At 32.3% G+C, this 24,374-nt stretch overlaps 1 protein-coding gene across 1 annotated transcript in view; it reads right to left on the bottom strand.

The window, feature by feature from the left end:
- Positions 1 to 24,374, bottom strand: part of LOC127700466 (ATP-dependent DNA helicase Q4-like) — a 243,950-nt gene that overhangs the window by 51,669 nt on the left and 167,907 nt on the right. The gene's annotated exons all lie outside the window — the stretch shown is intronic.

The raw sequence follows: 24,374 nt of genomic DNA, 5'->3' as shown, positions 1-24,374 counted from the left end.
ATCAACACCCATATAAACCCTTCATATAAACCTTTCCTTGAGGGCTTAATTTTTTAATGCGTTGAAAAATCCTTCTCATCGTGTCGGTCATTTATAGAGCAAGATATAATACCCAGACAGTACCATGTTGCCGTCCTGCAAAAGCATGAACTATATTTACTGGATATTAAACACACATCAATCAATCGAATTTTCTCAAGTTTCTCAAATTCATGAAAATTAAAATCCGACATGATTGAGTCTGTTGATCTATTAAAATTTTGTTTATTTCTGCCAATTTGATTAATAATCCGATACCATATCATTTATATTAATCATGTTAATAACATTGATAGAGATTTGAAACTGGTTGCTTATTATTTCGTTTGAAGGTTAATATCAGTATCGACAGAACACCCCTGGCAAACGGGGACGACAAGTGAACTATTGGTTCCTCACTTTATAATCGATATTTTCCCTTTACCCTCGTATTTCGGTATTTTATAATGCAGTTAAGTTTTGGTGTTAGTTCTTTGAAGGGATTTTTCGTGTTGCTTAAATGTTTCTCCCTCATGTATCATGTGTATTGTTTTTCTCAATTTCGATTTTTTTATTCCCGATGGTCTCAAGTTAGAAGATTTTCTCATATTTAATTTTTCATCTACTTAAAACTTCTCGTTTGTCTCCAATACTTGTTTTTTCGTTTCACCCATTTTTACCATTCAAAATCTAACACGATTAAGATTAATAAACCTTTACCTTTTGAATTTCATGTAGCAACATGCACAAGTACCAAATATTTGAAAAGTTTCAATCATTCATCAGATTCTTTGTCATGTTTTCACCATGCGTACACCTTGAAATGCAATGAAATACTTCCACCTCAGCAAGGAATAATATATCGAACATTTCAAAATCTCTCTTCTTAGCAATTTTCATATATTTTATTTGAGAATGAATCTTCACGTCACATTTTGTTGAAAATTGTTCTTTCTAAAGATAGAACTTAAAGGTTAAAAATAATAGAAAATATAATTATTTTAAAGAAACAATAATTCAGCATTATTTTATTAGTTAAGCTATTAAAGAAAAATATAAAACTGTCATTAAATAGCTTGCGGCATATCTAAATGGATATACCGATTCCATAGATTTACGAAAAATATCAATTAATCAGCCATCAATTTGATATGAACCGTTTTTCTTTATTTCCCACTGGGTTAAAAATAAAAACAAAGTATACTGAATTTTCTATGTTCGACGAACATTTCTGGAAAAAAACTAAATTACGAACATTCATGGCCAAAAACATCAGCATAAAATTTGAATAACCAAGAGCGCTTTGAAAGGACAAACCTTCTTAGGTTAAGTTTGCTTTAATTAGTTGCAAACTAGTTCTTGTGCATATTATAGGTAGTTATAAATAAACTGTTATCACAGTCAATAGACCATGACTGAGGAGGCAGGGCCAAACAATTTCCATGGAAATGAGATATGCCAATGCTTATACAACTGCATTCCAAATATCATTGACCTACCACTAGTGGTTCCCCATAAACTAACCTAATTACAAACTAATACATGTAAACTAAGCAAAGTTTCAAAGTCAATAGACCATGACTGAGAGGGCGGGGCCAAATAATCTCCATGGTAATGAGATGTGCCAATGCTTATACAACTGCATACCAAATATCACTGACCTACCACTAATGGTTCACCACAAACTAGACCTAATCACAAACTAATACATTGTTGACGCCGCCGCCAACGTCGGAAACAATATACCTATGTCTCGCTTTTTGACCCCGTCAAGGCCAGACAAAAAGTGTAAAAAAATACCGAACTCAAAGTCAATTCAAAAAGGGGAAGTCCATAAAAACTGACAAAATCAAACGCTATCAATCAACGGAACAGGCGAAAATCAACTGCAATATTGCTGACTTGGTACAGGCATATACTCGTGGTATTAATCACTGGGTCTCATATTGTCTGGGATACAAATAAATTGGCTTATGAATAGTTTGAAGCAACCTTTAAAGCATGAAAACAACACGTTAAAAATTTCATGCATCCGAAGCACTATTCTGGATTAACCTTCATCAGAAACACCGAAACTTTGAAAGCTAAAAACGTATAAGAACCGAAACTGTTGAAGAGCTACATGACAAAAAAATAGTCAAATCCATCTAAGGACAACTTTGCCTGAAATGTTTCTTTTGTTTTTCTGTGTAGTTGTTTTATGCCTTGCAAAATATCATGTCTTCCTGTACTGTTTATGTCATTGGTGTATACAATCAAACTAAAGCAACCAATATTAACTGTAGAATGGCATCAATTCCTATCAGCGGGTTAAACACTTTGACTGCTAGCATTCTTTAATGCGGTATAATTTGTCATTTTGTGTTTTTATATCATGTCTTTTTATTGAAGTGCTTTTCATGTACCGGATTAATTGTATGTTCTTTTTATCTACGTTATGTTAATCTACTGATCGAGATTAAGAATAGGAAAGGCTGAGATTTATAAAAAAAAAAAACAAAAAAAAACCTGTTTGTCCAAAATCAGGAACATTGCCCGTAGTTGTCGTCATATGTCATGTCTTATTTTTCTTTATTTAGACAAAAAACTATGTGTTATTGGCAGATCATTGATTGTGTATGTTAATTTTGTTTACAACTTTTATACACTCGAGAAAATGAAGAGCTTTATATACTGCATAGAAACCTGTCTGTTGTTAAAGGCTGTGTGGTGCCCATTAGCTGTCTCATTGTGCTGTCACATTTCATTTGATTCATACAAAATTTTGTCTTTTATACACGAAGGTCAATTTGTTTTTGTACTAATGGCAATATGGATCAACTGTGGAAATGGTCGTGCATTTCTCGTTACGAAACAAAAGCATGGTAAGACTTGTTCAGAAATTTTTTCTTATAAATGTAATTCCATGGATACTGGAACAAACTACATAGTCAAATATGGTATAAATTGAATAACCACTCAGGTCATTAACCACCGTTAACTATCAAATATTGAGCTAAATCGTACTAAAATTTCCAAATGAGCATACCCTAACACAAACATTTGCAGTTTTCGTACATTTTTCCTCTAAAGAAAAGATAGTACACACTTGTCGTAAATGTTAATGCAAAATCATGATTCTAATATTTTGCAAGAAATCACACAGATTGGCGAGTTCATTAATCAACCAGTAAGGGTAAACCATCCAAATAAGTTCCACTTTAAGGAAAACAAATCTTGATTTGTATATTCTATAAGTGAATTTGAGATTTAAACATCGGCAAACTTCAGTTGCTTCTTATCTTTCTGGAAATATTTTCAGGCTGAAACTAACTTAACTAGAAATTATTTTAATCTTAATCTTAAACTTAAATCATAAAAAAAATCTTAACGATTAACACATTTAACCGTAGGTTTTCTCCGCCGTTTTGCATGACGGTAGTGTAGTGTTCATAGTATGAGACACTTATCCTGTGGACACCCCTGATCCCTCTCCGTCTTGATACCATATGATTTCCTATGTTTTAACTTTTATATTTGTCCATTTATAATATGTACGCATTGATTAAATCATCCGACGTGCTTGATTCAAGCGCCACTGGTGAGTCTTTTGTAGACAAAACGCGTGTCTGGCGTCAATTAAAAATTATAAGCTGAGTGTTTTTTTACATTACAGGTGACCACTGTAAATTTCTTCATATCCTTATAAGTTGGTAAGGGTCACTGATTTGCCTGAACCTGTTATCGCAACATTCAAAAGAATGATAGACAAGCGAGACAGATAAATAACATGTAATCACAAACATCGATATAGAATGAGATAACAACCAGTTTTAAAACAAATCTCCTGACAGTCCATCAACTACAATTTAACAATACATTTCAATACCAAGTTATCACTTCTTATAATTTGATTTGTTTTTGGTAAGCAGTTCCTTTAGACAATGCAATTCAAAAAAATACAGACGTTATCAGCAAAATGAAAGACATAAGGAAAAAAAAATATAAACAAAGGTTTATTTTTCTGTCAATATCCTCAAGGCAACTATAAGGATTAATAAAGTACGCTCCATGGTATGACATAGCATCATAAGAAAATGCTAAAAATTGTTGTAATAACTGTGTAATATTAGTAGTTATTAAGCAAAACTTAGAAACGAAAATATACAAATGTAGCATGTTAAGAGAACTAGATAAATGTTTTTACATAGATTGTAATTTTTGGAAAAACTGCTAACACAGAAAATATCGTTGAACCTATAGCTACTTACCCTTGAAGAAATGATATCAAATATAAGTTCAGAAGTATGTACCAGTAACGAGGTAATTCAAATAAACAAAGTCAATCTTGTACTCTTCCACATGTAACTCTAGGCCGACAATTGGGTTCAATGCCTTAAACCGCAATGTAAACTATGATACTTTAAACTTAGATAAAATCATATTCCAAAGACTTTACTTGATTTAAAAAATTGATAAACTTAACTGTAACTTCAAAAAACTAGTCAAATTCATAGCGCAATATTACACACAACACAGGAAAAAGTCGAAAAAAATTGTAGAATATTTAATCAGTTAAAGGATCATATTTGCCTTTAATATCCGTCAATCTGTACGGAACTCTGATTTGCCATTTATGCACTATTTGCGTTAATATGTAAAATATATCATCCAAACAGTATTTATTATAATAGAACCTGCTAAAACTTTACCCGCTAATATTCGTAATGTAAGTCATAACCTTCCTAGCTTAATGTAAACCGTCTAGTTGATGTTCTCCAGTTTCTATTCAGAGATTAAATTAGCATTAAAAATTTAGTATTGTAAAAGACAAAAGGGGAAATGCAAAATCACAAGTCAATACCCAAAAATTCAGACAATACTATGTCATATGTAATGGAACAAGGTGTGTGGAATACGCCAATGAAACATGAAAACAGCAACCCTACGACACACAAAAAAACCTTCAGAAACATCTAGATGTCAACAAACTGTCTTCCATATTAAATGTTGGAAACCATATAAAGAATTTCCAAATAAAATTAAGACTATCAAAGTTCTTCCATATACACTAACTTCCCTAGACAAAAATATACAAACAAAAAACAACCGATGACTAGGTTCCTGTCTATTATTGGAATAGGTTATCTTACCTCTTTTTGGCAAAACCTTTCGGAATTTTAGGTCCTTAATATTCTTTAACTCAGTTCTTTATGTGCCTTTTTAAATCTTTTGATTCGAGCGTCACTGATGAGTCCTGGGTAGACAGAACTCGAGTCTGCCGTACAAAATGTTATTAAGCCTGTTATCTATGATGAGTTTAATTATATTAGCTAACAAACATGTGGCGGGGTAAAAATTCATATTTTAAAACGTTTAAGCCATCCTCTTTTGTGCTAGATTAGTAAAATAACAAAGGGTACACAATAGAAAGTTCTGTAAAATGAACAAGATGACACATCACCCTATAGTAACGGATAAACAAAATTTGTATATGAAAACGATATTAAACAATACAATACAAACAAAATGCTCGCAATAATTCAATCAAGCTCAATTTTACGGCCTACTGATATGCGAAATCATGCCATCCCACACTCTAAACGTTTCCACAAGCAAAGCATAATCTAGATGTACTTGGCTGTTTAAAAAATCAAAAAATATCTAAATAATTCGTCTGCCAAACATTTTGTTACAAACGTTCTCCTTTAAATTTGTCCTGCCAATATGCCGTGAACACCTGCATCGATCTCTTACTACCATTTTCAAGTTTTAGAAACCAAAACAAAAACTAAAACCGGCACACGGTATCAATGATCTCTATGTGTTGTTTTTAAACAAAACAGCTTAAAAAAAAAAATAACAAAGATACCAAACTCTAAGGAAATTTAAAACGGAAAGTCCTTTATCAAGTGGCAAAATCAAAAGCTCAAACACATCAAACGAAATACTAGTCTAGCACAAATTAAAGGAAAACAACTGGCATGTTCCTGACTTGGTACAGGCATTTCTGTATGTAAAAAATGGTTTAAACCTGGTTTTATAGCTAGAAGAACCTCTGAAAATTGGAGTAACCATTTCTGGAAAACTGTTTATTGCTATTAAAAGAAACGATTCAAATAACAATATACATCAGAGCTCCTTTTATCATCGAATAATTCAATGGTAAAACGTATAAAAGAGACTAACAACACCAGTACCAACTGAAAAATAAAAAAAAAAATTAAAAAAAAAACCATTCACAGAATGCTGATAATTGAGCAACTCGAATCCCACCAAGAACTTAAAACCCAGAATAAATCATCATGATGTTAGTGGTATTCTCTCTCTTTTTTCTATACAATAATCACTATTTGTTTACCAAAACTTATGTCTTTAGAAATGCTAAGACGTATGCGTATGATTAATCTAGATGTCCCATCAGAATATCACAGACGCAATAAAGGAATTTGACTGACCTAACTTAATAATGTACCATATGATGCTAATCGAGATTATGACATAATTCAGTATTAAACAAATCTCTTGACGATTTATCAATTATAGTTGTACTTCATTTGTTCCTAAATGTGAAGTAGCTTTTTTTTTTAACTAATTTCGTTGGATGATATAAACCATATCCAAAGAATATACTATGCAATAGATTGGGACTGTCAAATTTGAAGACAAATAGAAAGACAACAACAAGACCGCAATTACTCTTACCTGAAAAGTATCTTTATCATTTGAAATCTTTAGTTCACTCTTTAGGATGTTCGCTACTCAGTTTCAAAATAACAAGCTTGTTAAAAGGCTGATATAAATTGATAGTAGATATATATGTAACACTCAGAAACGTGTCCATCCCCCCAAACATGTCCGATTCCCAGATCGTATTCATATGACTTCATTGAACTGCAAAACATTTCCAGTTGCTAGAGAGCGCCAAAGCGTGTCCTTTTTATAAACGCATAATCGTGTCCACTTTATATATAAAAAAACACCTCCCAAACGTGTCCAATCCCCCAAACGTGCCTATATGAGGCCAAATGTCTCCCTTTTATGAACGCGCAATCGTGTTCAGATTTCAAAAACACACAAACGTGTCCACCGTTATTAAATAGTGATTCGTAATCACATATGTTGTTTAAATACAAATCCAATCGATATTATTACAGGAACCATAGCTTAGTTTTGTAACTCTTTAAAAGCCCAGACACCACTTCTGTAGGATACAGGCCGTGCCATGCCCTCAAATATTATTAGATAGTTAGCCATAACCGGGGTATATTAGAACAACATAATTCACCTGGTAAATGATGAATTTGACTGCACAAAACTAATTAATTGCAATTTATATGTTCGCTTTAAATATGCATGACATATTTTCCACAGGTCGTTTAGAAATCAACATGCAAGAGTTAATTTATATGTTGTAGATTGACTTGCAATTATGCTAAATATTAATTAACTAATGCTAATAAATGACCACTTATTCAATAGTTGAAGCACTGGGAAAACGTTTTTTATTTCTTAAGTGTAAATTACCTCCATTCAAAATTAAAAACAATAATAATCCATTCTTTTTCTCATATGGTGCCTGTTTATTTGAGAGAAAAAGTCGGTGATTTTATCTTTCACTGTGGAGAGTGTACCATGTTTTGGAATTTGTCTATACGGATCATTACACCTTTCCTCCAGATGTACTTTTTTTTAGAATCCTGCAGCCAAAACCCGCCGTCTTCAATCGTGTCCTCCATCCTTGAATTGCCGTAAACGCCATTGACGTCACTGAGGACATATTATCGCTCAAAGTTTTGAGACGTTCTGGTGTTTTAAAGTGGACACGTTTTGACGAATATCAATTATCGGACTTGATTGGGGGATTTGAAATCGGACACGTTTGGGAGTGTTACATATATAACAGAACTAAAAATTAAGAAAAAAATAAGTTTGTTTTTTGAGATATAAGTCATTAAAAATTTGGCGAGACATGATTTTCTCTAGATATATCATACACTTAACATTGGTACCTTTTTTCTTTCAAAAAGTATGAAAAAAAAAAGATTTTGTGGGATTTTCAAAAAAGGTTTTTACAACTATAGGTAATAAAATTATGAAAAGAAAAGTAGGGGCTAGAGGAGAAAATTTGATAAAAGCACCTTATGGATATAAAACCAGATGATTCCGAATATCTAATATAAAGTCAAAAACAAGGCAAGCGAACATCCTTAAGCAGATATTAACGTAACTGAAAATCTCCATCATTGACCGTAACACGTCACTGTCTAGGGAAGAGAGGACATTAAAATTATTGGCACCAATGTCAAATGGTTATTCATGTGAAGAGCAGATGTTGACGGTAACATATACAACCATGCCAGATTGGGACGTTGATTCCAAATTCCTATCCTAGTTCATTAGAACTGAAATATTTGTAAAACAAGAGCCAAATTTTGGATGTTCCATGACTGGATTTCAACAGTCAATCGACTATAGCTTCATTGGGTGTTCGTTTGGCCTGATTAACATATAGGGGCCAATGTAAAAAGACGTTATTTTCAAATATATACCCAAGCCAAAACCAACACTATCACATTTCCATATTCAATGAACCACACAATATGAGTCAAAATGCTATAATGATTATAAATTTCTCATCATTAACACATACCACAACTTCATGGTAAATTACTTAAAACCAAATATTTAACCTGATATGCAAATGAAGAACAAACGTACCGAGGCACATATCGGAAAAAATAATACCATCATCGCCAATCTGTGGAAACATCATCTAGGCGGGTCATTAAGGACTTAATCTGCAAAATAGCAGACCAGTGTAGCAAACCTCCCAAAATACATATGCATATTAACCTTTTTTTATATATTCTATTAGTATATCTTGATGTGTTTATTCAATTGATAAATGACGAATATAATAACGACGTTCCTTATTGTGCTTATATCATTAACAAACATAAAAAAAAACAATCGCACTACTAAAGGTCAGAGCAAAAAATTAAATGACGAATATAATAACCACAAACGCCGTTCATTATCGTGCTTATTATATCATTAACAAACATAAAAAACAATCGCACTACTGAAGGTCAGACAAAAAAAATTTACGGAGAAAGACAAATAGACATTTCTGTAGACTATTGCAAGATAATTACTAGTATGTGCTTGATTTGTACGTGTCCATTATCCACTTTGCGTTTGTAATATGTTTTATATTTTGAAAAAATTTTGGCCTCGTGCATCACTGAAGAGAATTAATTGCCAAATGCGCATCAAGTACAATAAAATTGTTACCGTAAATGTCATTATTTACATGGTCGCATTTTATCTCCGACAACTTATCATATTTATTATTGACTCTATCTCATTACAATCGAATTCAGCTGACTGATATAACAGATTATCATATTGTCTTGGTTCATTATACACTTAAATCTTCTGTATGAAAAATGACCAGCTCTGTAACCACAAATATATATGTATATATACTAGAACACACCCGCGGATCCGTGACTGAATTCAAGTACCTACGCCTTATTTTTAGCCTTGATTTTTAGTCGTATTGTCATCTGATAAAGTCATTCGGATTAGGTGCACATTTTTCTCTGCTTTCAAAATCTTTGTTTAAACCCGTCCTAGTTTTCTTACTATAACCCGAAACTACACATGACATATACTATTGGTATCAGTATGGGACTCGACCCGGACCTTGTTAATTATTGGTAAAATTAATTATGTTTGAATAAAGTTGAATTCTTTGATTCGTCGTTTAACGCCATGCCAGTTAAAAAAGTGGACCCCGTTATTTTAGTAGTATAGATATAGATATATATACAAGTCTAAATTGAAAACAACGTTCAAACCTATGATTGCGTTGGATAAAAACTGCAATTTTTATACGTGTGCATGCAAAACAAATTTCTTGGTAGAGGGGTCTAAATACAGCACAAACAACATTTTCCAAAAGATAAAAAAAAAGTAAAAAAGTATATTTTAACAAAACGCATTTGACTAGCAGGTCGAACAACGGATGTTCTTAAACCCTGCTGACTGCCAGTATATACAGAATAAAACAAACTAAAGCACTCTACCTGCAATATTTATTCGATAGTAAAAATTGAAATGCAAAAAGGACTTAGACGGACTTTTTAGCAGGTTTACAAAATTGAAATGCCTACCACATTAAAGATACTGACAATATTGTCTGGAATACGTCTCTTAAAACATATCTAAAAAAAAATTAATAAAAAAAAGTCTTTATCTTATTCTAATTAACTACTTGTCAACATGTAGCAAGAACACTGTGAAAGTTGAGTAGACCAAAAGGAATATATCTGCCTCGTGCAAAGATCTGATTCCTTGCCCGATTTTGGCTACACCATATTGTCCTTTTTGATAATAAGATCTAAATTTTTTTTAATAAGCTTTGTATTTTCAAATATTTTGGCCTCGAGCATCCCTGATCGAGACATTTATTGTCAAAATGCGCATCTGGTGCAGAAAAAAATGGTACCGCTAATGTTATTATATAAGGGTTATAGCAAAATTACGTATATCCAAGGAATTATGTTAATTCTTTTGTAGTTGTTTTATATATGGTAGAACATGATCAACCCTTTCTTTGTAATAATTGTTTTTCCAAGTTGAGTGCTTATCATTTCGATACTCTAAGAACAGAACAAATAATCAGATTCTCTTGGTCACTGTTGATCATATAATCACGCCATTCGAGCATTCTGTCCAATCCTTATTTTATCAGCAAACACGTACATCCGACTAGTTCATGCTTTAACATAGTCCACATTCTATGTAACATTTATGTCGTTCAACTTCAAATTAAATGCTTTGAAATGACATTCTTGGGAAAGACTGCAATAAAATTTGCCTAAAACGGTATCAATCTGACAAGCGTGTTAATCAAATAGTTTCAGAAATGACATTAATTTAGATCCGACATATTGCTTTAGAAATAGACTTATCCCCAAATGTTTCTCCTGATTATTTTCCAATACAGGATAATAATTACATTGTCAACAATCAAGATCCGTTTTGTTGTCATACATGTCATTTGCTTTCTGGATCTATTCAACGCCAAGTCAATAGGCTGGATTATTATTTGAAAATAATATTGGATATACTTATATTTCATTGCATACATTAAAAAAAAGAATGTGTCCATAGTACACGGATGCCCCACTCGCATTATCATTTTCTATGTTCAGTGGACCTTGAAATTGGGGTAAAAACTCTAATTTGGCATTAAAATTAGAAAGATCATATCATAAGGAACATGTGTACTAAGTTCATTGGACTTCAACTTCAGCAAAAACTACCTTGACCAAAAACTTTAACCTGAAGCGGGACAGACGGACGAACGGACGGACGCACAGACCGAAAAACATAATGCCCCTCTACTATCGTAGGTGGGGCATAAAAATACCGAACTCCAAGATAAAATATTCAAAAAGGGAGGAAGTCCACAAAACTGACAAAATAAAATGTAAGACTATACCAACCTACGGAAAGAATGGAACACAACTCTCATATTCCTGACTTGGTACATGTATTTCCCCCAAAAACAGTTGGTTAAACCTGGTTTTATAGCTAGATAAACTTCCCGAATTGACAAAGGTTTTATCACGTTGTGAGATTTGCCTCTTCACTGGTCATTCACATTCTAATCATTTTAAATCTATTAAATTTGTAAATTGTATGACAATAAGGTTTTACATCAGTTCGGATTCCGATTTCTTTATCATATTTACAGCTAAAATTTGTACAATGGAAATGTTTTGTCTATGGTCCGATGATTGTCCGTACACTTCTCTATGGTCCGATGATTATCCGTACACATTTGTCTAGGATCCGATAATTATCTGTACACTTTTGTCAAGGATTCGATGATTATCCGTACACTTTTGTCTAGGATCCGATGATTATCCGTACACTTTTGGCTAGGATCCGATGATTATCCGTACTCTTTTGGCTAGGATCCGATGATTATCTGTACACTTTCGTGTATGGTCCGATGATTATCCGTACACTTTGTGTAGGATCCGATGATTATCCGTACACTTTGTCTAGGATCCGATGATTATTCGTGCACTTTTGTCTAAAATCCGATGATTATCCGTACACTTTTGTCTAGGATCCGATGATTATCCGTACGCTTTTGTCTAGGATCCGATGATTATCCGTACACTTTTGTCTAGAATCCGATGATTATCCGTACACTTTTGTCTAGGATCCGATGATTATCCGTACACTTTTGTCTAGGATCCGATGATTATTCGTACACTTTTGTCTAGGATCCGATGATAGTCCGTACACTTTCGAGACATGTTAAAGTTATATATTTTCATAATGATTGAAATTTTATCCTACGATGAACTGAGTACCATACTAATATAGGAATGAAGATAAACTCTACAAACATGTTAATATAAGTTGATGGAAATTAACAAATTATGTCATCGTCAAATATAAAAAAAGAGCTGCGCCATGTGCGCATGATACGCCCGTCGCTTTTTCAACGAAAAAAGTTCAATAACTGCTCAATGTCATATCAGAAATTTATAAAAAAAAAAACTAAAGGGAGCTTATTATTATAGATATAAACCAGTCACCAAAGTTTCATGAAAACTGCTCATAGCATTTTTGAGTTATTGTCCCGAAAACTGCGAAAAAAACTTTTTTTAATGGAAACGTAAAATCTAAAATTTATAAAAATCAAAAGGGAGCTTAAGATATGAACAATTCACCAAAGTTTCATGAAAATTTGTAAAAGCGTTTTTGAGTTATTGTCCGACATGATGACGACTGACGGACGGACAACGGTTTACCATAATACGTCCCGTAAACGGACGTTTAAAAATTAGAAATTATGGTATGATTGCAAAAGAGAAAATTATCGGAACTATCAATCAGGAGTCCAAGTGACGTGGATGCAAGCAACTATAGGCCACTATACGGCCTTAAACAATGAGCAAACCTCATACTGTTTAGTTAACTTTAAAAGGCGCCAACAAGATAAAATGTAAAAGAATTCAAACGAGAACACCAACGGCCTGATTTATGACAAAACAATTAACGAAAAAGAAATATGACAGACAGCAAGTCTTAGTTTAGCTTTCATTCCTTTCATGGCCCGAGTTTATGTCCTGTGGAACCTGGTAGTTAGGGTTTACAAAATACGTTTTATTTTTGTTACTATGTCTGTACAATGGAAGGTCATCAATTCAAAATAAGCTTCCGGACAATTATGTCTGGTAATGACAATTCAATTACCTTCCTTTGAAATCACATTATATACAGCGAATACACAATTATATCTTTTACCAAGAAAAGTGTTTTTCAGAGGAGACCTGTGATAAAGAATGGATTTTGACGAATTGACTCGCATGGTACTGTCATCAGATTAAGCTCAAACAAATTTAATTTGACGGATTGTGACAGACAACTGCTTTTCACCAACTACGTGCATGGTCAAAATATTCATCAGACAAAGAAAAAATATACACACACCAGCCGAGTTTTGTTATAGCTTTTACATGTGTCACTTAATTGAAAAGAAACGCCTTATATGCTACACAACAGAATAAACACTTGAAATTTTATTTCTTATGTATAACCTTCGGTACCAGTTATGTAGGTAATGATATAACCGATACCCGTTTATCCATAATGCCGAAAGATTTAGCCAAACATTTATTTGTTCCCAACTTCCATACATTTATAAGTAACGATGAGTTTGCACAATTTAATATCATTGATGGGTTTGATAAAGGATTTATTTTTACTGGCATTGGATAAGTTAAGAAAAGAAATGTTATCTGCTAAAACCATTAATTTGTAACTATGTTATTCATAGTAGCAACGAATCGAATAAACAATGTTCCCCTAAAATAATTACGCAGTTTGTTCTAAATAGACATAAATGTTTAGATGTTTATTCATGTAGTCGTAAATGACACCCAATGTTTCTGTATTATCTTAGCAAAATGCCAGCTTCAATATTTCACGTCGGCCAAAATCTCTCTACATATCAATTATATTTTAAATCTGAGTCACGATGATCAGACTTTTTGTGACAGAATGAAAAGAGTCAATCATTTATTAAGCCTCGAATTTGAGCCAAGATATTTTACTCCTGATCAAAAAACAAGTTGCATGGCCAACTTCTTCTAAAACAAACCTGAAAGATGATGAAATCTGTGTAATAGTCCTTTTTCATTTACCTTGTTTGTTTCTTAATTTATTTTTTGGCAAAGGGAAGTAATTCATAAGAAGGACACATAAAAAAAGTATTTGGTAAATATTTAATATTTTGGTTCAAAATCTTAAAAATCTAGGTTTAAAGATACTTATTCGTCATCGGAAAATTATCTATTCTTTGTTACTGATTTATTGTTAAACGTGCCAGTGTCTTCATTGGTAAAGTATTCAAACACTCATCAGCCCCTCCCTTTAGGGACAAATTATCATTAAAAGATAAAGCGCATCAGAGTATATCACTCTTATTCAAATACATTTTTTTTATATTAAATCTAGGTTTATAGATAGCTATTCGTCATCGGACAATTATCAACTGTTCTTTGTAAGAATTGACTAACAGTTGAATTTGTAATTGCTTGTCAATGACAAAAAGTCATTTTACTGTTGTAAAAAAAAACTTTCAATGAACCCTTAAAGATAGACAGTATTCAATCAAGGTTCTATATCAAACACTGACAATATTCTAAAAGAATACCGATAAAGACTTCGATCTATGAAAGCCTAGATTCAAGATAAATATTTTCTCCTCATGAATCAAAAATGTAACAGTCTACCCTTCCACACAAAAAAAAAAAAATGTAGAAATAATTCAATAAATCAGTCATTTAAATTTAATTTATTAATCACGTCAATTGAAAAATTTCAAAATAACCAACCAAGAAGCATCAACAATTTACAATTAACTGGCTTAATTTCATTCTGAAATCTATTTCGTTATCATTAATTGAATATTTCAATTACTGTGTCTTTAATTAACTAAAGCACAAAGTAATTGTGAAAAATTACGCCACCTGGTAATTCAAAAATATTCCCCTTTGTGTAAAAAGAAACTTATATGCACTTATGCTGTTACCACTGTGTTGTACAGTGTCCTTTAAAATAACAAATAAGAGTGCAAGCATCATTTACACCAAACATGGTTGACCTATTGTTTACTTTTGTAATACCACATATAGTTGTCCTATCACTCATATAAACAGTTGACCTAATCTGTCAACTGTGGAAAACATTCAAAATCAAAAAAGGTTATCTTACCAATGTTGTAATTAGATCTTTGAATATAGTTTACATTGGCACAAATATCGATTTTGTCATCAGCAAATTAAAACATAACTAAATTTGTATTCTTTTCAAACTGTTTTTTGGAATGTATAAATACACATCCACGTTCATTTTCTGTAAAGAGATTACTCTATCTATATATTACATTAACAAGTCTAAATTGAAAACAACGTTCAAACCTATGATTGCGTTGGATAAAAACCGCAATTTTTATACGTGTGCATTCAAAACAAATTTCTTGTTAGAGGGGTCTAAATACAGCACAAACAACATTTTACAAATTGCATTATATATCTAACAAAACGCATTTGACTAACAGGTCGAACAACAAATGTTCTAAAACCCTGCCGAGTTTAAGAACATTTGTTGTTCGACCTGTCAAATGCGTTTTGTTAAAATATACTTTTTCACTTTTTTGGTCTTTATATATTACATTATACATATTTATTAATAGGTTAACTCCTAGCTATTCTACTGCCTGTCGATACTTTTGGCATTGCACAAGTCATGTCTTTTTTTACTGTCCATGACGTTGAAACACTAAATCCCTGGGATGTGTTTTTAGTTGAATTGAGTCCCTGATGCATGATTTTTTATTATAAATTGTTTTTGGCTTATAATTAGCTTTCAGTAACTGCGAGTACTCTCAAATCGTACTTTCGTGTTAACTTGACCTGTTGATACAATTTGTAATGTATTTTTGTTATTTAATGTTTACTTATTTAGTGTTATATCTAGTCTCACTATTTTAAATATATACCACCTTTGATAAGTGTTTAGTATGACGATAAATTTTCACTTTTGTTCTCGTACTAGGAACAACAAAATTTATTATTTTGTTAAAATTATTTCCGTACTCCATATATACCTTACAACAAAATTAAAATTTTATTTACCTGTGTACTTTATTTTATCTGGCGGCATTTTGTCCAAGGTTATGGTTGTCTTTCTGATATTGTTTTACATCTAACCCCCTTGTTTTATTAATTTTGTATTTACATTGTGTCATAGATCAAATTTATTCGTTCAGTGTATGTTCACTTATTTTTGTCAATATGTCTTTTGATTGAGTCAAGCCATTTCAATTGATATTTTATAGTGTGTCTTTCTATGTTGTGATGTTACACTATTGTTTCAGTTAGGGTGAAGGCTGGCGCATATTAAAACGTTTTAAAACGCTGCATTTGTTTGCACCTGTCCTAAGTCAGGAACCTATTGTTCAGTGGTTGTCGTTTGTTGGTGTGATTCATAAGTGTTTCTCGTTTTTTATATAAATTAGATCGTTGGTTTTCCTGTTTGAATGGTTTTACACTAGTCATTTTGGGGCCCTTTATAGCTTGCTGTTCGGTGTGAGCCAAGGCTCCGTGTTGAAGGCCGTACTTTGACCTATAATGGTTTACTTTTACAAATTGTGACTTGAATGGAGAGTTGTCTTATTGGCACTTATACAACATCTACTTATATCTTTGTAAACAATATTTGTTCATCTCGTTAATATGTTCTACGAGTATTGATGTCTGTGGTGTGGGATGGAAAACCTGTGTCAAGGCATTATATTGTTAAAATTGTCATGTTGATTCTATTTTGGAAAGATGATGAAGACGATGAAGAATCATAAATTGATGGCAAAAAGTAATCAATGAGCCTACCCATACCCTCAGTGGACCAAGTTAAGACAATTCATCAATTACAAATAATATCAGTAGGAAGCCTTTGGATGATATCATTTTGTTCTCATAAAACTGCAAAGCACCAGTTTAGTACGAAATGAATAACTGAAAACATATGACACTACGTCCTTATCTAGTAAAAAGAATACGGTATCATTTGAGCTTAGTTTGCTTGATTAAGAGATGTCTATGACGATTAGAAATAAGAAGACGTGGTATGAGTGCCAATGTGACAACTCTCCATTCAAGTCACAATGTGTAAAAGGTAAAAAACTATAGGTCAAAGTACGGCCTTTAACACGGAGCCTTGGCTCACACCGAACAGCAAGCTATAAAGGGCCCCAAAATGATTAGTTTACAAGTCGGAAAATGATTGGTTTTGAATAGATGTGCATCTTTTCAGCCCATTTCTCATAAAGCCAAAAGTCTTATTTCATTAAATAAGACTCTTTGTCCTTGATTTTGCTTTTCGAACTCTAAGACGAAACGTTTTTGGTGTACCAAATGATGGGCATGGTATATTTGATGAGCTTTTGTTCGGTTTGAAATAATTAAAATTTCAAATTATGAGGAGCCTAACAGATTTCTAATATAAACTGTTGACACAGAGATATGAGTAGTTTTGGAAAATGGCCATTGTTATATTATAGTTCGTTTCTGTGTGTTACATTTTAATGTTGTGTTTTTGTTGTGCCGTTATTTTCCTCTTATAAATCGATGCGTTTCCCTCAGTTTTAGTTTGTAACCCGGATTTGTTTTTATCTCTATCGATTTATGAGTTTCGAACAGCGGTATACTACTATTGCCTTCATTTGATAGTATGATGCAAATGTTAAAATTAAAATGGCAATATCTTGACATGCAAACAATGTAAAACTTTCAGTCAATTAACAATGACTGAAGTTATAGGGCCAAATAGTTTCCGAAAAATGAGATATGCCAATGCCAATGCTAATGCAACTGTATACCCAATATAGTTAACTTACCGTTAGTGGTTCCCCATAAATTTACAAACCGACAAAATTATCCATGCTAACTATGTGAACAAATTGTCGATGCAAACTATGTTAAACTTCTCAAAGTCAATGAACCATAAAAATAGGGTGCAGGATAAAATATACTCCAATGAAATGATATAAGCCAATATAAATGCGTACCAAATATAATCTGTTTGCCATAAGTGGCTCAACCGAAAACTGACCTTTTCACAAACCTTCGCATGTTAACAATGTTCGAGTAACTATGCAAACATTTCAAAGTTAATTAACCATGACTGAGGGGGCACGACTAAATTGTCCCCATGGACATGAGTTGCGCTAATTCTTTTAAAACTACATACTAAATATCATTTACATAAAATAATTCATTGTTCACTTACATCAACATCTTTGTATAAATACGAGATCTTGTAGTAAAGTATGCATGCTCTCATCATCTTAAGACTATATTTATTTAGAGTACTGGATATGTACTACAAATCTACAGTACCAATGTTACACTTTTATTATGCACTATTATCTGCGTAACAAATAATAGTATATATCTATTACTATAAAATGTACAACACATATTCTGATATTATTTTGCAATAAGCATTTAAAGTAAATAATTTGTAATCAAATACCTATACTATCTAATCCCTTGAACATTTATCAAGAATCAAGTATCAAGTAATATAAAAACAATGAAACCATAAAAATAAAGTTATAACTTTTAATTCATATCAAAATGTAGTACAATAACATTCTTTAATATAAATCTAATGCTGGAAAATGATGCCACTAAGATTGTAAAGAAATTTTGAAGCATTGAAAAAGTGCTGCTCATAGAAGTATACTTCTAGTGCTTCACATTTACAGCACTAGAAGTATACAAGCAAAGTACTACAACAAATACAAAGATAAACTAAACCTAAATGTTAGCAAAAGGCCCGCTTGCACATTTTTGCTTGAGGCACATGCACAGAGACAGATGCGTACAAAGCAATTTATGATCATTGGTTGTCATAAACTTTGACTCCAGCAATTAATTTAGAATATGTTCTTGATAAATATGTTTTGTTAAAATCCAATCACTCTGTAGTTTTGTGGGCAACTATTATTTGTTTACTAAGGAAATCATTTTGGAATTAATTTGAATGAATTCCGCGGAAAAACAGATGATTCTCAAATTTCATCATTTATTTTAACAAAAACAAAGTGTTTTACCACAAATTTGAAAATGACACCCGAAGGAAATTTTGAATGCATAATCTACCTTTATATGCTTTTTTGTTGAACTCCTAACCCAAATATGTGGCATCGGTGACCGAGTGGTCTAAGTAGTCCAACTAGTGTATCACTAGCCTGTCAGCACTGAGGTTGTGAGTTCGAATAATAACACAATAGTGCTGAAAGTTGCGTCAAACAACAATCAATTAATCAACCTTACACAAATAAACTGATCATAGATACAAGGATTTAAATTTCGGACGCTAGACGCACGTTTCGTCTACAAAAGACTAATCAGTAACAATCTAATCAAAAGAGTTATTTATGCCATATAAAGTACGCAGTTGAAGGACAAAGGATCCAAAAAGATGTTTCTCAAAATTTTTGTTTTTTTCTTTAAAAAAATACACAGGAACCTCATATTTGACATCGGTAAACAATTTTGTATGCATATTATAACTAAAGCAATTTTCATTGAAATTCTACCATAAAATTATGTTTTTCAAAATTTGTGATTTATTTTTACACCAATTTTTGTTTTTATTTTCAGCAACTTCATTCACTGTGAAATAGCTTAAAAACATATCACCGCATCAATCCCCACTTTAATAAAAAAAAAAATCTATTTTTGAAACCAAGAAACAATTTTGAATAGCATTTACCTTTATACCATTATTTGTTAAAATTCTAGCGCTAAAAGATATTTCTTAGTTTATGTTTTTTTTTTATCAAATTATAAGATTTCACAACATTTTAATAAAAATTAACACATGAAATAACTTTGAAAAGATTATCACAGCTTTGTATATATTCTTATTCCTACCACATAAAGGCGATTCTCGAAATTAAGGAACCAATTTTGAATAGCATATTATAACTAACGTAATTTTTTGTTGAAATTCTTGCAAAAAAAGATTTTTTTAGAAATGTGATATTTGTTTTTATCCAAATTCCTCAAAAATAAAAAAGGGACATTCCTTGTATAGCAATTTACACTGTGCAAAACAATTTTGAAAATATTCTAGCACAAACAGATGTTCCTAAAAAATAAATGTGATTTTTAAACAAAAAACTTAGTTTTTTCAAAACGATACTATCCAAATTCCACAAAAAGGGACCTTTCTTTCATACATAGGTTTTAACAATGTTCATTTACATTTTTAAAATAGGTTGAGGCAATCTTGGCTTATCGTACGAAATATGAGTGTTGACGGTCAGACAGACAGACGGAGTCATAATTATATGAACGTATCATAAAGATTGAAACAAGCAAAAACAATATAGTAAATAATCAATGATTTATATTTTTCTTTCCGTCAGTGGGAAATAAAGTTTCACAAAAGATGCACTTGTTAGTACAACTCACAAGCGCCTTTGGTCTATTGAATGCATGGTGAATTTGTTTGAAGCATCAATCTAAATGAAAATTCCAACTTAAGTAATGAATATTAGACTGAAAGGGTTGATGCAAAATCGATAAAGTGTCACCTAGACATCTTTTGTCTGGCATATATATACAATATGCTGTGTCTCAACTCAGAAGCCACATGTTTAAGCAGTCTTAGATCTCAGAATATTCGTCCAACCTGTTATTTTACCGATTGTGTCCGATTCCAGATTTTAACATTTTGACTGAGTGATGACGCATGAATAGCAGACCCTTGCCCGGTTGACACATGCGGTTTCGATCCTTTATAGGTTAATGCAATTCCTTAAGTTTTTGTTTATTACATTGATTTGTTTTCTTAGTCGATTTTTGAGATTAATACATCGATAAACTACTGTTGCCTTAGTGCAGACCATTTATCAGAGAACATACGCACCGCTATGTCGGAAGTATAAATGCGCAGTCACGATCGTCCTGATCGAAGAGTTAATATCTAATGCATAAATTCGGAAAAAAATCTACGCTCTTATCACGTTAAAGGACTCAAACAATAGTTTTATGGGGGAAGTCCAGAAGTGATCCGTTGTAAGGTTAACATGCTTCCGAACTTCATGTTTTTATTTTTCATTGCAGTCAGACGCATAAATAATTCCTTTTTCTAGCCCAGTGACGGCTACATTCTAGATTTTAGAAAATGATATGGGGGGGGGGGGGGGGGGTTGAATACACATCCATTTAAAAAAACATCTGTCAGATTTAACATAACATTAAATGCTTTATCTAGTTTTTTCCCATTTAGCAAAAAATTACTTTTTCCCCATCGTGAACAGGGATTGGGTAATCGTAATCGATTGTAATTGATTACATTTTTTCAAGTTATCGAAAATTATCTGTAATCGACAACATTTTCGATTACACTACAGCAAAAATAGTGATATTATTATCGATTACGTTTCGATTACTTCAGTAAAATCGTTTGATTATATATTACCTAGTTTAGATGAAAATAGACAACATATAATAATAAAAAGATGTGGTATGATTGCCAATGAGACAACTCCCCACAAGAGACCAAATGACACAGTAATTAACAACTATGGGTAACCGTACGGCCTTCAACAATGAGCAAAACCAATACCGCATAGTCAACTATAAAAGTCCCCGAAATAACAAACGTAAAACAATTCAACCGAGAAAACTAACGGCCTACCAGCATGTATTCATCAGTTTATAGTACAGAGAAACTAGAAAGTGTTAATATGACTTGAGAGTTTATTAAATGCCTTATTCAGATCTGTTGTCTCAAGCTGCATGATAATCAACCAGATCTAAGAATTTTTTTCTGTATTTCCAGCTTTCGAAACAAATAACTTTTAACGTTTGTCAATATTTTAAGACTCTTTACATTAAAAATAAGAAAAAAGTCCTGAGTTCAGTTATGTATTTCATTAAAATAGTAAGCAAGTTTGTATTAAAATTCCTTAAAGCATAATTTACAAAAAGAGTTGGGATTTTTAACTTCAAATATATAATAAGGAAAATACCAAAAATACCGAAATCAGAGTACACAAAAATTCTACAAGTAATCGATTAAACAAAAAGTTTTCAACATGCGGAGCAGGATCTGTTTACCCTTTCGGACTTCCTGAGATCACCCCCTGTTTTGGTGAGATTCGTGTTGCTCAGTCTTTAGTTTTCTTTGTTGTATTTTGTGTACAGTTTTTTTTTGTCGTTTTTCGTTTTTGTAATGGCATTGTCAGTTTGATTTCGACTTATGAGTTTGAATATCCATTTGGTATCGTTCGCCTCTCTTTTTCAAGTAATCGATTATTAACCGATTACATGTGTCAGTAATCGTGTCCATCCCTAGTCGTGTAGATATCAACTTAATGATAATTTACAGACAACGCCTGCTAATATCATTTATTTCTTTTCACCCTAAAGAGCCTCAATTGCCTACCCATCTTCCTGTGCAAAATTTCTAAAACAAAACATAAAATAAACAACGCAAGAGAAAATTTTGAATCTATGTGGGAGAAAACTGTAAAAAAATACCGCTAGAGGGAAGAACAAGAGATAATTAAACCTTCTAGATTCCTGACAAAATTCAAATTTGCGTAAGGTAGCGTACTAGGACATTGGCCAAGTGTCGTTTACAAAGACATTTGATAATTTACATATAAGGAACAATTTGGTGCAAAATGAGAACGACAATCATTTAGGTACATACAGGAATAGTAGATCTGTGTCATAAGTTTACAGTGGCTGGTAAGATGATGATATTTTGGACCCGACCAATGAATATTTTCTTATCTTCATTTTAAGGCTAGTTTGTATTGTATTTGAGCATCCAAAACCTAATACACACGTTGGAAGTGCTGTTCAAATAAAAAAACCTTAAGTATAGCCAAAGAATCAGACCTTTGCAACAGCAGAGATATTTACCCAATGGAAACAGAAAACATGAAGCTTCTCATGGAAATATTTGGAATATATAACAAAAAAGAAATGCCCAAAAGCCTTTTTAAAGAAAAAGCAGTTTAATCATATAAGTTTTTTTTAAAAGAAAAAGAATTTCTCTTTTCATTTTTATTAATAATATAAACCACAAATATCAACAGATGTTATATAAGTTTTGCTGCAAAATGACTAAGTTCACATGTCCGAAAAAAATTCGCAAGTGGTTCCACGGAACCCTGTGCATCGCTTGCGATTGCTGCAATCAGTGCGAAAGTGTAATGTTGACTTAAAAAAGTGAGTCCATTTATCAGTAAAATACAAAATTTATAAAAATAATTAAAACTTTTTCTTTAGATGCTTTTTCATGGTCTTGCAGATTAGCTTCTGTCTAAGATTCATAACAAACAATCCATGAAGGTTTACAAATGTTGACACAGAGATATATTTCGCCTGTCGGCATAAATGACAGCTACATGGTTCGTGAAATTCAGTCGCTGGACCATTATTTAGTGAGCAAGGCCTGAAAATAATCGTCAAACTGATATGTGCCGATAGTAATGCAACTTTATATCAAATATCAATGATCTATCACAAGTAGTTCTTATCAAATCAACTTAAGCAGAAAACTTAACAATTGTTGACGCCGTCGCCGGAGAAGCAATCCCTATGTCTCGCTTTCCGCGATTTTCGTCGCAGTCGAGGCAAAAACGAAGTGTATCTACCAGAGGAAATACTAAAAATGAAAAAAAAATATATTTTCAAAGTTGCTTCAGAAACTATCTCTAACTCATTGAAAAGCTCCTTCCAAAAATCATAAACCTCTATGAAGGTTTGACAAAGATATTGATGTGTAACAAAATTTAACCCCAAACTGTATCTACTTGTTAACAGTAAAAAAACTAAGTCCATTTATCGGTTAAATACGAAAAATATATTTTCAAAGGTTTGCTCTTGATACTGTCTTTTGGTCATAAACAAGCTTCTGTCCAAATACCATAAAATTCCATCTAGGTTTGACAAAGTTATTGATGCCAAAAAAAACAAACTTTAACCTCAGACTAAATCTGAATGTTAACTGTAAAAAAAAGTCTATTCATCAGTAAAATACAGAAAAACTAAATTTCGCTCTGGATACTGTATTTTGGTCATATCTAGGATCGCTATGTCTCGCTTTTCGCAGGCTCGACACAAAAGTAGAATAAAAATAAATCTGCTTTTTCATGTCGGCATACAATGTAATACGGATAACGCTATATTCCAATCTATTGTAACTTTTTAATTGCTCTCATTTCCTCATGATCAAAACATTAT

This window comes from Mytilus californianus, unplaced genomic scaffold (genome assembly GCF_021869535.1).
Source record: "Mytilus californianus isolate M0D057914Y unplaced genomic scaffold, xbMytCali1.0.p SCAF_5, whole genome shotgun sequence".
Lineage (NCBI taxonomy): Eukaryota > Metazoa > Mollusca > Bivalvia > Mytilida > Mytilidae > Mytilus > Mytilus californianus.
Note: the sequence above shows the minus strand (reverse complement) of the source record. Positions and strands in the feature narration are given on the sequence as shown.